This window comes from Lissotriton helveticus, chromosome 6 (assembly GCF_964261635.1).
Source record: "Lissotriton helveticus chromosome 6, aLisHel1.1, whole genome shotgun sequence".
NCBI lineage: Eukaryota > Metazoa > Chordata > Amphibia > Caudata > Salamandridae > Lissotriton > Lissotriton helveticus.
The window spans coordinates 1873981289-1873997334 of NC_136067.1; positions in this window are offsets into that span (position 1 = coordinate 1873981289).

Genomic DNA, 16046 nt, shown 5'->3' on the forward strand with positions numbered 1-16046 from the left:
GATCAGCTATTGGGCAAGGAACTGGCCTAACAAGGTCAGCTTCAAGCAACAGGGTCAGTTCACTCAGGTCATCTAAAAGTCAGCTAAAGTCATCGGCCTATGTGAGGGCAACCACAAAATGGCTGCCATGCACAAAATGGAACCCAAGGGTTCAGAACGAAATCTTTAAATACACAGTGAATCCATCGGTGTAACATGACGAAAACACTCATACTTGCTGAGCTCACTGTTTACGGTTCGCTGTTACCAAAATCGTAACAGAACTACGACCTTTATGACCCAGGTTCAGAATTCACGGAACCTCAGACCCTCCTTTTGCCCTTACATAGGCAATAACCTAAACTCACGTCAATCTGAATCCAGGTCTATATTCATCAGATCATCAAGATGTTGCTGGAGCATAATCCAATTACTTGCAACTCTCTTCGGGACAGGTCTCCTTACACATGTAGTAGCACAAAGGCCGCATATGGCAGGACAAAATAGGGAATACCTCTATCTGTAGTATGTGGCATAAGACCACACACCCAACAATTAGTGATGTTCACTACTAACTGGTGTTGATGCAGAAGCTGTACAAAGGGAATTCCTAATAAACTCTGACCACCTAACCAGTTCATGTTCAGATAAAATATGGAAAGAATGCGAAGAAGTAGTAGTAGGAAGAGACATAGGTTGGGAGGTGGGTACAGATGTCAATGGGCAGCAAAAAACAATCCCACCCATCAGAGACAACATCATGCTTAAAAACACTAGAAAACACATTTTAAGAATATATAGACAACAGGAGAAAGTAATGACCACTATTACAAACAAAAGCATCATTTTTCACAACTCTAAGCAGAAAGCAAATCCCAAAACTATCTAGCAACACTTTTTTATGGTTCCTATGCATCTCAGCAACTCACTACATGTTCAGGTGAAACAGTGGCGATCCTCACCAATGCTCTCAGATGAAAAGGGATACTCTTCCACAGAGAATGGACTTTATTCCGCTTTTACCAAACAGAATACCACCCTAAAACAATGCCAGCAAAACAGCAAAAATTAGTCTCCTCTAACACCCATTTTATGCAATTGCACGGGAAATACCCAGAGTCCGTCCAAGCCTCTCCGGCAGGCTTCTATTGTTCATCAAAATCCTCTTCTGTTGTTTTCTTCCCCATGGGCCTCTTCGTTCAGGCCTTTCATAAAAATGGTCCTTCTCAGTATCCGCTGGAGTGCCCTCCTGGCAAACACTCGCAGCTTATTTGAAAGTCCCAATGTCTCAAGGCAGTGCACCAATATCTCTTCTCTGCGGCAGGCACTACAGATAGTGTGCTCTCCATTGATCAAGGGCACAGATCATCTCATGCAGACCCAAGTACTATTAATCAGGAAAGAGCAACAGGCTTTCATACTCAGCAACACTTTCAGACTCCAACACTCGCTTTTCAGTGTCAGAGGGTACTCGGGCTGCTCTTTCATGGGCACCAGAATGGAGTGCCTTTTGCCAATCTTGGATCCTCCGGTGCACTGCACTTCCATTGGAGCAAAGGAGAAAGGGGGGGGGGCTATAACTCAGGCCAAGGGGCTCAATGGACTGCCTACTGTCAGAGGTTACCAGCACATGACAGGTGAAAAACTAAAGCCTCAAAGCAACAAGGATCCTTCTCTTTTGCTCTTTTGCACTGAAAACTGGTTCTGTGATGTCCAATGCCGTCTGATGGAGCAAGTATGATTCTTTGGAGATATCACTGATGACACGCTGGCGATCACTGTCTGGGTGCTGGGACTTTTCATCTGTTAGCTGTCGCTAATGGGATTGTGGGTGAGTTCCGCAGGTTATAATGACTTAATCCCGCAGAACCTAGTGACGTAGGAAACAACATAGTTGTTATTTTCCTTCAATTCAGTACAAAAACAGTTCATTTAACAAAGGGACTGCAAACAGGTGGCCTGCAATCTTCAAAGGAGTGGCTATACGCCATGGAACTATTGTGATCTAAAATACACGGTCATTCTCATAGAATACAAAGACAAAGGCAATAAGCAAAACAGTGCCTCTAATTTCTTCAATTGGGTTTCCATGTGAGAGCATATCCCCTACCATCTAAGGGTAGATAACTATATGAGAATTTTATCTAAATGGATGTCCTCACACATAGTGACATCGTCTAATGGGGTAAACACATTTTTTCTATCAATGAACCAGTCTTGTTATACAAAAGGGATTTATACATAATATGGGGGTCTCTGGTACATTACTGCAATCTGGAAGTGTGAACCTAATTCAATAATAACAAAAAGAAGGCTAACTGGTGAAAGGAATATGGAAAAGGGAAAATGGGACTAGGAACAGCTAACATCCCCAATTACTAGGGACGATGCAACATCAATCAGGGGAAAAATTAAGCCTTGTTTCCTTTATGGTACAAAGCCATACACTATTCAGGAAGCAGAACAAAACTGACTAATGTAATATAAAAATTAGGTCACCATGCACAAAAGTCACAGATCTATAATTTATCCTTACGTCCAATTCAGGATACATAATTTTAGGGCTGCCTGTTCCTTACAGGAAAGGGGGCAGTAATGTGAGTGTAGGTGAAACCTTGTTTCCTGTATATCTTTTTTTATTTTCCTTCAAATACCATTAAAGCCAAATTTGACATACACTGATGAAGTGTTGTCTGTCTTTCTGTGAAATTTAGTGTCAAAGCAATTCTACCCAACTGTTTGCAGGATACACATTGTCATGTGTATCCCTTCACAACACAGGTAAACTTGTAATAGTATCATAAGCAGCAACATAAAACATAAAACATGCAAAAAAACGCACAAAACGGACATGTCAAGCCATCAGATATACTCGCTGTATATTGAGCACAACAAAAAGCATAGACAAAACAATAGCATATATAAATGAGCGGTGACGCATAATACCGTGTCAGGTTTAAAATCCTTACCCTCCTTTTTGACAGTAGATCACCAATTAGTGGATATCTGCTGTCAAATACAACTTTCAGACACACAGAACCAGCAAGAACAATTCATGATAGAACCAAATACACAAACATGAAAAACGCATGGACATTTCTTTCCAAAGGAGTTACGCAAAAAACACATCTAATTTCAACCAACCAAACTCACATGTCTTGTCAGCCTTAAAATCACCCAGAACAATCCATGAATGATCTGCGGGCAGAAGCAGGAAAAAAAACACAACACACAAAAGAGAGACATTTTTCATAGCAAACAAATATCAATTATAACTTTTAATCAGAAGACAAAACATAATACACATTAACAGACACAAAAATAAATTTCCATTACTTAACTGTTATCATCTAGTCAGTCACCTTGCAACATGAAGCCCTTTTAACTTTCCTAAAGTACAATTCTTTCACTGACACTCCATGTTAGCCTTGCCCCACAATTCGTTCTCACTTGGGCATGTAGCCCTCAACATTTGAATAAAGAGCTTCCTCTTATTTTCTGTCTAAAACTTACTGCAATGCCTCATTTTCTGTCAAATAAAAGCAACTAGCAGACATCATTTTTTAGAGCAGAAATACAAATGTATCATTTCTGCAGAGCATTTAGCATGTGTTGGGACTTTCAAAGAAACCTTTTTCATATTTTTCCCTTTGGAATTAAGTTCCTTAATTTTGTAGAGAAACCAGAAACCCTTCCTTTTAGAGGCCTGTTTAGCAAGGTCATTCTGCATTTCACAGAGACAAGTCCTAATTTAAAAGGTCACAAATGTCAACATGACAGCCTCCTTCCATTGTTTACAGGAAAACTAAAGATAGCATCTTAGCGCAACTTGAGCAGCCTGTTCGGGATTCCTCCTAACCTGCAATAATTCACTCTATTTAAAACACATGTTATATATATTACTCCTGTAAGGGGCTATAATTTATTTCTATACTTATATTATTAAAACATTTACTGTGAATAATTCGCAGAACATAAACACACATACCAGTTTTTAGAACAAATGCTTGTTTGCAATGGTACTCATTTCATTAACCTTAAATAGATGAAGGTCTCAGTTAGGTCCAGCCAAAGTTAAAAACCTTCAACCCTGATATTAAACTCAAACCTCTGCACCAGGCACATTGGCTCACTGAGCAATTAAACGCAACCCCAAATGGGAACAACCTGCAAATTTGTGTTTTATACCTAAATGTATGCATTTACTGAAGCCTAAAGCACTTTAAAGCTATTTTAAATGGCAAAAATACCCAAATTCGACTTTGATGTTTGGGGCACTTAAAAATAAATATCCTATACTTGTGATACATATTAATCATCCTCAGAATGTTCTTTACAAATTACAGAGATTTTTAACCAGACATATCCCATGTAAATCTTTAGAAAAATGAGTTTTTTACGCCTGCGCTAAGTGAAATTCTATATGCTAATGTTCTCATCATGCGGTATAGCACAACTTAAATTAAATTTTAATGCTAGGATGTCATAGTATGAGCATTAAGCTTCATGAATAGTAAAAAACGAATTTTGTAGCACTTATTTTTAATAATTATTTTTCATAATTAATACTTTTTTTTAATAAACCCAATTATTTTTGATAATTTCACATATAAGAGCAAGCTGCATCCCTTGCCTTTCATTTTTAGACGCATTCATTTATAAGCCCAAGCACAGACGCCTAACTTGAAACATGAAAAAATGTTTGCGCCATTTTTTCTTTCTAAAAAGGACAATTTTATTTAGCAAGAGACCCAAGAATATGCTTACAAAATGTTGCTTAATAGATTGAAAACATCAAGAAAAACCACGAACAGACATTGAGCTCATTTCAGACATAAACAGAAAGGGGTGAAACACTCAGGAGACACAATACGGCGCGCTTTTAGCCATGCATTTCATGAATAGCGCCAACGCTATTCACTTACAGAAATTGCACTAATGGGAAAACCACATAGACATTTAAACACACATTTAACCCACAAACCAATACTCAGAACAAAAACCAAGGACAGCCCACAGACTGTACTTAAACCAAACCATTTGTAAATACTAGTTGTAAGTCATATTTACGAAAAACGCTTCTCAATTGTGTTTTAAAAGACTGCAAAAACAGCCCAACAGACTGATGTATGTCCAAGAAGCGAAAATAAACTCAATTCACTAGCTTTGGCTAGCAGAACACCAAACAAAATCGTTCTGCATATCTTCATTCATAAAACTGCGCAGAACAAAGGATCCTTGTTTTGTATTATGACATATTTTAATTCCCTGGGGATACAAAATCACCAAGGAAGAAATATGTTTGTAAATCTAAACCTATTTAGATTTTCCCTTTAGGGAAATCCAAACATATACAAAGTTGGCCAACGCAAAGCTCCAAATTTGCTAAGATCAGGCATCTTATAGCTCACTAATCTAGCTTCAAACTTCAAGGGGCTATCTCTATCGATACACTCGTAAATATACAAGACCCTCGGTTTTTGAAAATTGCAATCTTCAAATAAAAACTAAGAACCAAACAAACTAAGAACCAAACTAAGGACCAAGAACCAATCAAACTAAGGACAAAAGAACCAAAAACTAAGGACTCAAAGAACCAAAGAACAAAGGACTGGGAGCGACCCACTTATACTTAACTCTTACTTTTACTAATCAAAAGGTTATCCAAATTCTAACTGTCAAGTTCTACATTTACCACCCAATAGGATTGGGTGGTAAAATACCGACTCCTAAGGGCATGTGGCACTCTCAGGAGTGTCACCTACATGTGGAATTACCGAATCGGTAAAATTACCGATTCGGTATTTTACAGAATCGGTAAATTTACAGAATCGGTAATTTTACCGATTCTGTAAAATGCTGGCCCCTACATGCCGAATCCTAAATACCAGTCGGTAACGGCCGAATTCGGCCGTTACCGACCGGTATTTCCTCTCCTACATCTGGCCCTTGGTCCATTGATCTTGTGTGGCTCTGCGAGGGATAGGAGGTACAGCATCTGCTCCAGTGTTGTCCCTGTGGTTGAGACCATTTGAGTGCATGACAACTGCTTTTGGCTATTCACTGTCTACGAGTGTAAAGTTGCTACATCCAACAAGCATTGGAAATGCAATAGGTCTCGGATTTATTTGAGTTAGAGCTAATGGCATTGTAAATGGCAATGTCTTTTAGCCATGTGTTATGGAGTGTATGCATGTGGTGTGTAATGGAATTATGTGGTTTGGATTGGAATTGTTCACCCTGCACACTCACACACTGTTCACCCTGCACACTCACATACTGTTCACCCTGCACACTCAGGGTGAACACACTGTTAACCCTGCACACTCACACTGTTCACCCTACACACTCACACACTGTTCACCCTGCACACTCACACACTGTTCACCCTGCACACTCACACACTGTTAACCCTGCTCACTCACACTGCTCACCCTACACGCTCACACACTGCTCACCCTGAACACTCACACACTGCTCACCCTGCACACTCACACACTGCTCACCCTGCACACTCACACACTGCTCACCCTACACGCTCACACACTGCTCACCCTACACGCTCACACACTGCTCACCCTGCACACTCACACAATGTTCACCCTGCACGCTCACACACTGTTAATCCTGCACGCTCACACACTGCTCACCCTGCACCCTCACACACTGCTCACCCTACACACTCACACACTGCTCACCCTACGTAATGCGAAAAGACCTAGCTCTGCCCTTTGGCCTGTGTTGTAATCGTACAGTAGGTTGTGAGTAGCTGCGCTTGATTGGTTGAGGCATCCCCTCCTTGCTGCTCCCTTCACAGAGGGTCGACTGCCTCAATGAAGCTCCCACGTGTTCAGCTGTTCTTTGTTTTAGTTCCTGTGTGTCAGTGCACCGTGTAAGCGCACAAGCATACCCTGCTCTCTCTGGAACAGGCACTTGGCACTCACCACTCTGCACTCACCACTCTGCACTCACCACTCTGCTCTCACAACTCTGCACTCACAACACTGGACTCACAACCCTGCACTCACAACTCTGCACTCACAACTCTGCAACTCACTCTACACACTCACTCTGCACTCACACTCTGCACTCACACCCTGCACTCACTCTGCACTCTGCACTAACAACTCTGCACTCTGCACACTCACTCTGCACTCACACTCTGCACTCACACTCTACACTCTGCACTCACAACTCTGCACTCTGCACACTCACTCTGCATTCACACTCTACACTCTGCACTCACTACTCTGCACTCACACTCTGCACTCACACTCTGCACTCACAACTCTGCACTCACTACTCTGCACTCACTACTCTGCACTCACTACTCTGCACTCACTACTCTGCACTCACTACTCTGCACTCTGCACTCTGCACTCACAACTCTGCACTCTGCACACTCACTCTGCACTCACTACTCTGCACTCACACTCTGCACTCACAACTCTGCACTCTGCACACTCACTCTGCACTCACACTCTGCACTCTGCACTCACTACTCTGCACTCACACTCTGCACTCACACTCTGCACTCACAACTCTGCACTCACTACTCTGCACTCATTACTCTGCACTCACTACTCTGCACTCACTACTCTGCACTCACTACTCTGCACTCTGCACTCACAACTCTGCACTCTGCACACTCACTCTGCACTCACACTCTGCACTCACATTCTGCACTCACACTCTGCACACTCACTCTACACACTCATGCTGCACTCTGCACTCTGCACTCACAACTCTGCACTCTGCACTCTGCTCTCACAACTCTGCACTCACAACTCTGCACTCACAACTCTGCACTCACAACTCTGCACACTCACTCTACACACTCACTCGGCACTCACACTCTGCACTCACACTCTGCACTCACTCTGCACTCTGCACTAACAACTCTGCACTTTGCACACTCACTCTGCACTCACACTCTGCACTCACACTCTGCACTCACAACTCTGCACTCTGCACACTCACTCTGCACTCACACTCTGCACTCTGCACTCACTACTCTGCACTCACACTCTGCACTCACACTCTGCACTCACAACTCTGCACTCACTACTCTGCACTCACTACTCTGCAGTCACTACTCTGCACTCACTACTCTGCACTCACTACTCTGCACTCTGCACTCACAACTCTGCACTCTGCACACTCACTCTGCACTCACTACTCTGCACTCACACTCTGCACTCACACTCTGCACTCACAACTCTGCACTCTGCACACTCACTCTGCACTCACACTCTGCACTCTGCACTCACTACTCTGCACTCACACTCTGCACTCACACTCTGCACTCACAACTCTGCACTCACTACTCTGCACTCATTACTCTGCACTCACTACTCTGCACTCACTACTCTGCACTCACTACTCTGCACTCTGCACTCTGCACTCACAACTCTGCACTCTGCACACTCACTCTGCACTCACATTCTGCACTCACACTCTGCACACTCACTCTACACACTCACGCTGCACTCTGCACTCTGCACTCACAACTCTGTTATGTTATGTTATGTTAAAAAGTCTTGTAACGCGCACATACACCAGACGGTTTCTTTGCACTCACACTCACAACTCTGCACTCACAAATCTGCACTCACTACTCTGCACTCACTACTCTGCACTCACAACTCTGCACTCACAACTCTGCACTCACAACTCTGCACTCACAACTCTGCACTCTGCACACTCACTCTGCACTCATACTCTGCACTCACACTCTGCACTCACACTCTGCACACTCACTCTACACACTCGCTCTGCATTCTGCACTCTGCACTCACAACTCTGCACTCTGCACACTCACTCTGCACTCACACGCTGCACTCACAACTCTGCACTCTGCACACTCACTCTGCACTCTGCACACTCACTCTGCACTCACACTCTGCACTCTGCACTCACTCTGCACTCACACTCTGCACTCACAATTCTGCACTCACTACTCTGCACTCACTACTCTGCACTCACTACTCTGCACTCACTAGTCTGCACTCTGCACTCACTACTCTGCACTCACTACTCTGCACTCTGCACTCACACTCTGCACTCACTACTCTGCACTCTGCACTCACTACTCTGCACTCACTACTCTGCACTCACACTCTGCACTTACTATTCTGCACTCTGCACTCACACTCTGCACTCACTACTCTGCACACTGCACTCACTACTCTGCACTCACACTCTGCACTCACTACTCTGCACTCACTACTCTGCACTCATACTCTGCACTCACTACTCTGCACTCTGCACTCACACTCTGCACTCACTACTCTGCACTCTGCACTCACTACTCTGCACTCACTACTCTGTACTCACACTCTGCACTTACTATTCTGCACTCTGCACTCACACTCTGCACTCACTACTCTGCACACTGCACTCACTACTCTGCACTCACACTCTGCACTCACTACTCTGCACTCACTACTCTGCACTCATACTCTGCACTCACTACTCTGCACTCTGCACTCACACTCTGCACTCACTACTCTGCACTCTGCACTCACTACTCTGCACTCACTACTCTGCACTCTGCACTCACTACTCTGCACTCACTACTCTGCACTCACACTCTGCACTTACTACTCTGCACTCTGCACTCACACTCTGCACTCACTACTCTGCACACTACACTCACTACTCTGCACTCACACTCTGCACTCACTACTCTGCACTCTGCACTCACAACTCTGCAATCACACTTTGCACTCACACTCTGCACTCACACTCTGCACTCACTACTCTGCACTCACTACTCTGCACTCACTACTCTGCACTCACTACTCTGCACTCACTGCTCTGCACACTCACTCTGCACTCACTACTCTGCACTCACTACTCTGCTGTTGGACTGGGCCTTTCTGGTAGGTCCACCCATGCAGTTTTTGCTTGTTATATGTGACCTGGGGATGGTGATTCCCACTCTGAGTGTGTGTAGATGAGAGAGGCCTGCCCTCCCATAGGAATGCATGGGGAATGTGTGTGTCCCTGATAGTTACTGATGCGTGGGGGGTACCGGCTCGAGTCTGGTATGTGTGGACTCGTGTGATTGAATGCTGCAAGATGATGTATGCGGCATGTGCGTGTCTAAAATGGAAGTGCCACTTCTAGACATGGATGTGTGTGTGCAGTAGGTGTGCTGGCGCGTGATTGGCTGAAGCCGGCTGGGGAGCCTGGCTCCAGGAGTCTGTGTGGGTCTGCCCCTGGTGGTGAATGGAGAGATTAACATGCTGATGTGAGGGAGGGGCTGTGCCTGTATCCTGTATAGGGCTGGGCTTTCCCCGACAAGGGTGGCTCCACCCCCCTGGGGTGCGTCTGGTGTCCCTAGCCTGGCCAGTAAAAAGGAATTCCTTATAACCAGTTCTAGCTGGTTCTCACCCTGCCTGCCCCCTTTAGACAAAGGAATCCCATGTATAAAAGGAGGGTGTGACCTCTTCTCTCTCTCTTTTCTTCTTGTCCTGACTGGAATCCTGCCAGGGGCGTGCTGCTGCTTGGGCTCAGGGCTGGCTTACCTCCCTGGGCCCTGCCCTACTCCTGGACTTCTGAGGGCCTTTTCCCTTCTAGGAGTTGCTGCGCACCACCTGAGGTCCTGGACTTCCTAAGGACTTTGCTATTTTCACCTAGCGCCTGGGAGCGCTGGTTCTCCCCCCCAGCGCTGGGGAGCGCTTCATCCCTGTTACTAGCGCTGAGAGCGCTGTATTCAACAAGCCGGTGCCCACCTGGCATTTGCCCTGTACCACAGAGGTTCCTGAAGCCCAGCGAGGGCCTACCTCGCCTATCCCCTTAGGTGCCATATTTACGAGGGAGCCTACCCCTCGTTAACCCCCCCCCCCGAGTTCACCACCGCTGGCCCGGGACCCTCCGCGATGCCCTCCCCCGGACCGCGCTGGGATTGGCTGCCGGCCCGGGCTTGGCTGCTGATGTCTCCCCGGGCCGCGCTGTGATTGGCCGGCGGCACGAGGAGCGGTGGAGAGGACGGGAGAGAGCCAACAAGGCAGGGGGCGGCGGGAGGCGTCTCCGCGCCCCTGCGTCCCACGAGAATAACTGCTGCTTCCCCCCCCCGGGCCCCCAGGAGCCAGAGGGAGCCCCGCGGAGCGAGGAGAGACCGGCGCTGAACCCGGTGAGTGCAGAGAAGGGGAGGGGGCATCGGGGCACATTGCCGGTGCCCGCCCCTCCCCTCCAGTGATTCGATCGTTGTGCTCCGAGGCCCGTGGGGCCCCCCCAGTGCTATCGAGTCCCCGAGAGGGACTCCGCCAGTGTATTCCTGAGCCCAAGAGGCTCAGTGGCAGACCAGCCGGTTCTCGAGCCCCGAGAGGCTCCACCATTGGCCCCTTCGTTTCTCGAGCCCCGAGAGGCTCCACCATTGGTCCCTTCGTTTCTCGAGCCCCGAGAGGCTCCACCATTGGCCCCTTCGTTTCTCGAGCCCCGAGAGGCTCCACCATTGGCCCCTCTGTCCCCGAGCCCCGAGAGGCTCCACCATTGGCCCCTCTGTCCCCGAGCCCCGAGAAGGCTCCCACGTGTCCCTTTGTTCTTGAGCCCTAGAGGCTCCATCATGGCGCCATTATTCCCCCAAGCCTGCGAGGCTCCCACGATGCCCTCAGCTGCCCAGCACTTCGTGGGCAGCTGCCACGTGTAGGTTGGCCCCTGGCTACCTGCAGCCTGCCCTGAACATCGAGACTTTGGGTGTCCTAGCCCCTAGCGGCCAGAGGCCTGCTGAAGATGTGAGCTCCGTTATATGGAAGTCGTGAGAGTTATTATGTGTTGTACCTCTGAAAGTGCTTCTAATGTGTTATGTGCTTTGTCCTTCCTTCCCTCCTGAATACCCTATGCCTCACGTAAGTGGCTTCTGGTTAGAGTGAGTTCTACTGCTAGTTCTATGAAACTCCGGGCTGCCATGTGTTCTAATGCTAGCTCCTGGTTGTTATGTGTTCTAGTACTAGTTCGATGAAGCTCCAGTTGTTATATGTTCGAATGCCAATTCCACCAAGTGCATATTCCTGGCAGTGGTCCTATCGCCCTGTCCTGTATATAGTCCCTTGTAAACCCTGCTCGTGCCCCTGGCACCTTGTACATTGCGTAATCACATCTAAGTGTGTTCTTCAATACAAAAGCTATTTTCATATATATCTTGGGTGGAGTTCCTTTTGTGGGGGGCCCGGGAGGTTGTTGCTGGGGGTGCGTGCGCAAATGCTTTACACATGACCTCCGAGATAGGCCTGACTGCTCGTGCCAAGCTACCAAGTGGGTGAGCAGGGGTTGTCTTGGCGGGTGACTTCCCTACCCTAACTAGAAATGGCGATTTCTGCCTGGCCTTGGCGCAAGCCTTGGCCAACCAGGGATCCCATTTCTAACACTGGTGGCAGCGGTGGGATTTGGACTTGTGTTTGCGCAGTACCACAGCGATAACTGGCCTCACTACAAAACTCTGCATTTTAAATCGTCGCAAAGAAAAGAGATTATTGTTTTTTTAAGGTTGCTAAAAATGTCTGTTTCTGTGAAAAATGTGGTTCTTGTACACTGTGAGTTAGGTGTCCCTAGCTCGGGAGGGTAGATCATCTCCCTAAGTGCAATGTGTTTTCTGGATTCACCAGAAGGGTGGGATCCAGTGGTGGCAGCGAAATTGTGTCCAATGTGTGTGGTCCCTGTCCCTTCCCTAGAGTAATGGTACCTGTGCCACGTGGGTCAGGTTGAGAAATCAGGGGAGGTAGAAACTGTCTTACCTGTCTGGGTGGGGGTGTGTGGATGAATGTTGAGTTGTGCTGAATAATGGAGTGTAAGTTCTCTGAGATGGGGAACTTGCGGAATCAACGATAAGTGTGTCCTTCCTTACCCCGCTGAATGTGTTTGATGCAACATGTGTCTTCTTTACACCGCTGAATGTGTTTTATGCTGAAATGGGGAGCATGCTGAATACTGGAGTGTAAGTTCTCTGAGAAGGGGAGCTTGCTGAATGAATGTTAAGTTGTATCCCGGACAAGGAAGCCCTGCTGACTGGGTCGCGGCTTGCCTTGGGGAGAGCTGAACACTGATCCCTGCTGACGTTGTCGCGGCTCCTCTTGCTGAATGAATGTTAAGTTGTATCCCGGACAAGGAAGCCCTGCTGACTGGGTCGCGGCTTGCCTTGGGGAGGGCTGAACCCTGGGCCCTGCTGACGTTTTCGCGGCTCATCCTGCTGAATGAATGTTAAGTTGTATCCCGGACAAGGAAGCCTTGCTGACTGGGTCGCGGCTTGCCTTGGGGAGAGCTGAACACTGGGCCCTGCTGACGTTGTCGCGGCTCATCTTGCTGAAGTGAATGTTAAGTTGTATCCCGGACAAGGAAGCCCTGCTGATTGGATCGCGGCTTGCCTTGGGGAGAGCTGAACTCGGAGCCCTGCTGACGTGGTCGCGGCTCATCCTAGTACAAGAGGGAACTCCTGCCTGAAGAGGAGGAACCGGGTAAGCAGTATGGGGTATTGACCTGCAGTGGTTGCCTGCCTGCTGAAGGAGGAGAGGAAGTCTTAGATTTTATTTTTCTCTTGTAGAAGTCCTGGTGCGCCAGGCATCTGGCCGAAGGGTACTGCCTGCGGTTGGGGAGCCAGTAGTCGGTGTTTCCGGATCTGGACGGCAGGGCGACTGTAGCCAGTGTCCTGGCCGGGGCGTCCTCTAGGTGTACCTCTGTGGACACAGGTGGGGCTCATCCCCAAGGGAAGAGACCCTGTGTTTCCCAGAAGGGGTGGTACGGGCCTAGCGGGGATCCTTTGGGGTCTTAGCTGAGTGTTGGTACTGCCCTGAGAGCAGGTGGGGTCCGCCTTAAGTGGGAGAACCCTGTTCTACATGGGAGGGTGCAGAACTGGAAGGGGGTCAGAGGGATTCTGACCCCTGGGCATCCGGTGAAATTAGGTCCCAGGTGGTAGACCAGTGGAGGGAGAGAGTTCCGAGACTGGTGAGAGAAGGTGTTCTGGAGGGTGCTTCTCCTGGGAGAGTACGGAACCTCAGAAGTAGAGGTAGGGTGGGGCGAGCTTGCCCGTGACCTCTGGCCAGCCTGAGGGTGCGGACCCTAGGTGGAGGAGAAAGTGGTAAACTGTTTTTTTAGTATGTGCTTGTCTTATAGATCAACGAGGCGTAGGACTGGAGGGTGTCCCTGCAGTGCGGGCCCGCGTCCATGTTCTCTCGCCCAAAGCAGGGAAGTCCATCACGGTGGTGATTGGCCTACCCTGCGTTTTGGCTGGAAGGGGGTAGTGTTGGACTGGGCCCTTCTGGCAGGTCCACCCCTGAAGTTTTTGCTTGTTATATGTGACCTGAGGATGGTGATTCCCATTCTGAGTGCGTGTAGATGAGAGAGGCCTGCCCTCCCATAGGAATGCATGGGGAATGTGTGTGTCCCTGATAGTTACTGATGCGTGGGGTTACCGGCTCGTGTCTGGTATGTGTGGACTCGTGTGATTGAATGCTGCAAGATGATGTATGCGGCATGTGCGTGTCTAAAATGGAAGTGCCACTTCTAGACATGGATGCGTGTGTGCAGTAGGTGTGCTTGCGCGTGATTGGCTGAAGCCGGCTGGGGAGCCTGGCTCCAGGAGTCTGTGTGGGTCTGCCCCGGTGGTGAATGGAGAGATTAACATGCTGATGTGAGGGAGGGGCTGTGCCTGTATCCTGTATGGGGCTGGGCTTTCCCCCACAAGGCTGGCTCCACCCCCCTGGGGTGCGTCTGGTGTCCCTAGCCTGGCCAGTAAAAAGGAATTCCTTATAACCAGTTCTAGCTGGTTCTCACCCTGCCTGCCCCCTTTAGACAAAGGAATCCCATGTATAAAAGGGGGGTGTGACCTCTTCTCTCTCTCTTTTCTTCTTGTCCTGACTGGAATCCTGCCAGGGGCGTGCTGCTGCTTGGGCTCAGGGTTGGCTTGCCTCCCTGGGCACTGCCCTACTCCTGGACTTCTGAGGGCCTTTTCCCTTCTAGGAGCTGCTGCGCTCCACCTGAGGTCCTGGACTTCCTAAGGACTTTGCTATTTTCACCTAGCGCCTGGGAGCACTGGTTCTCCCCCCCTAGCGCTGGGGAGAGCTTCATTCCTGTTACTAGCGCTGGGAGCGCTGTATTCAACAAGCCGGTGCCCACCAGGCATTTGCCCTGTTCCACAGAGGTTCCTGAAGCCCCAGCGAGGGCCTCCCTCGCCTATCCCCTTAGGCGCCATATTTACGAGGGAGCCTACCCCTCGCTAACCCCCCCCCGAATTCACCACCGCTGGCCCGGGACCCTCCGGGATGCCATCCCCCGGGCCGCGCTGGGATTGGCTGCTGGTCCGGGCTTGGCTGCTGACGTCTCCCTGGGCCGCGTTGTGATTGGCCGGCGGCCCGAGGAGCGGTGGAGAGGACGGGAGAGAGCCGACAAGGCAGGGGGCGACGGGAGCCGTCTCCGCGCCCCTGCGTCCCACGAGAAGAACTGCTGCTTCCCCCCCGCGGGGCCCCCAGGAGCCAGAGGGAGCCCCGGAGAGCGAGAAGAGACCGGCGCTGAACCCGGTGAGTGCAGAGAAGGGGAGGGGGCATCGGGGCACATTGCCGGTGTCCGCCCCTCCCCTCCAGTGAGTCGATCGCTGTGCTCCGAGGCCCGTGGGGCCCCCAGTGCTATCGAGTCCCCCGAGAGGGACTCCGCCAGTGTATTCCTGAGCCCGAGAGGCTCAGTGGCAGACCAGCCGGTTCTCGAGCCCCGAGAGGCTCCACCATTGGCCCCTTCGTTTCTCGAACCCCGAGAGGCTCCACCATTGGTCCCTTCGTTTCTCGAGCCCCGAGAGGCTCCACCATTGGCCCCTTTGTTTCTCGAGCCCCGAGAGGCTCCACCATTGGCCCCTCTGTCCCCAAGCCCCGAGAGGCTCCACCATTGGCCCCTCTGTCCCCGAGTCCCGAGAAGGCTCCCACGTGTCCCTTTGTTCTTGAGCCCTAGAGGCTCCATCATGGCGCCATTATTCCCCCAAGCCTGCGAGGCTCCCACGATGCCCTCAGCTGCCCAGCACTTCGTGGGCAGCTGCCATGTGTAGGTTGGCCCCTGCAGCCTGCCCTGAACATCGAGACTTT